The following is a 1,750-nucleotide window of genomic DNA, read 5'->3' as shown; positions in this document are numbered from 1 at the left end:
GACATGAAAAACCCACTGGGGTCCAATCTGGGAGGAGTTTTCCAGCCCAGCCAAAGTACTCTAAAGTGAAAATGTCCCTGCTGTGCTCTGAGCTAAGTTCTGAAATTTTTCATGTAGAATAAAAGCAAAATCACAAGTGGCTGCTGGAGATGGAAATGCAAATGAAGATGGAGGCCCAGAGAGTTGTCCTGGCTCCTGTGGTTTCCATCCCTGAGTTAATGCGACACGTGATCTTAACACGTGTTCCACCGCATGCTAAAATGGGTGACTTAATTACTACTAGAGTCCTTGGAGCCCTTCCTCAATTCCTAACTTCTGTGAAGGTAGATACTCATAAGCGAATACAGGGTCAAGCCTCCGCTATAGGAACTGCTGCAGTGGCTTGGGTTACATTAGGACAGTACTAAAGTCAGTAGGGGTTACTTACATGCAATAGAGAGAAACATAAAGCCTCAGGGGTCCGCTAAGCAGTCTCTGAAAATTGGATGGAGAATTTTTGTAATGAAAGCGTTACAGGATATTTATGCCTGTTGTCTCTACCTGCCATAATCCAGTCCACTAGCTATCTTTTCTCGAGCTATGTTTATGGACTTTGAAAATGAGTCATCTTTTGGTTTATGTAGGATTAAGAAATTTCCCCCTCCTTCCCCATAATCCAGATAAATGATACCCACTCTCTCTGCCCTGCCTACTCAGAGCTACCAAGCACATTTATCTTGCCTAATCTTCTTTTCCAGGATCCATGCTGACTACCCCTTAAGCAATTACATACATCTAAATGTTCTGTGTGTATAATTGCTCTCCGTGTATTTTCTGCTGCTGAGATCAGATTTACAAGCCTGCAGTGTTCTCAGTCTTCTTCTAGTCATTCTGCTTCTATTAGATGTTCACTGGTGCCTAATGCCGTGCTTTGTCCTTTAATAAATTATCAGTAAAATATATACTTTTTGAAGAGAAAGTCAAAATGGCCACCACTAAGACTCAAGAAGGGAAACTTTCCAAGCTATGTGTCTCTACTCTCACCCAGCCTAGAGGCTTTTCCTTTCACACAGGCCTGACAATTTGGAAAAGCCAAGTTGGAAGTGCCTTTCTTAACACTTGCCTGGTCAGGGAGAAGCAGGAGAGGCTGCCCATGGGGCAGGCAAGCAGGCCGAGCTCCTCATCCGCTGCCCACAGCCCCTCTGCACCTGACAGGGAGAGCGGGCGGTGGGGTAACCGCAGTCGGCCCCGCGGGCAAAGGCCAGGGAGGCTTCCCGCAGAGCCTCTCCCAGCAGCCTGATCCGAGCGTGCTGCCGTGTGTCGGGGCTGACCCCGCGCTGCAGCCAGACCCAGCCGGGGCCAGGGAAGAGGGGCTGCAGGGCCAGTGGCACCCTCAGGGCCCTGACATCTAACTGCAGTACGCCCTGATGTTCTGAATCTGTATCTCTGAGCCTATCACTCTGCTATTAAATACATACCCTTGCATTTTTCGTATCTGTTCAGTATTCTTTCTGTTTCTTATATTGTCCCTAGTAGTTATTGCCCAGACCCAGCCGGGGCCAGGGAAGAGGGGCTGCAGGGCCAGTGGCACCCTCAGGGCCCTGACATCTAACTGCAGTACGCCCTGATGTTCTGAATCTGTATCTCTGAGCCTATCACTCTGCTATTAAATACATACCCTTGCATTTTTCGTATCTGTTCAGTATTCTTTCTGTTTCTTATATTGTCCCTAGTAGTTATTGCCCTATTCTTAGCCTTCTCTGTTATATCT

The sequence above is a fragment of the Fulmarus glacialis genome, unplaced genomic scaffold (assembly GCF_000690835.1).
Source record: "Fulmarus glacialis isolate BGI_N327 unplaced genomic scaffold, ASM69083v1 scaffold21043, whole genome shotgun sequence".
In the NCBI taxonomy this organism is placed as follows: Eukaryota; Metazoa; Chordata; class Aves; order Procellariiformes; family Procellariidae; genus Fulmarus; species Fulmarus glacialis.
This window is presented reverse-complemented; position numbering follows the sequence as displayed.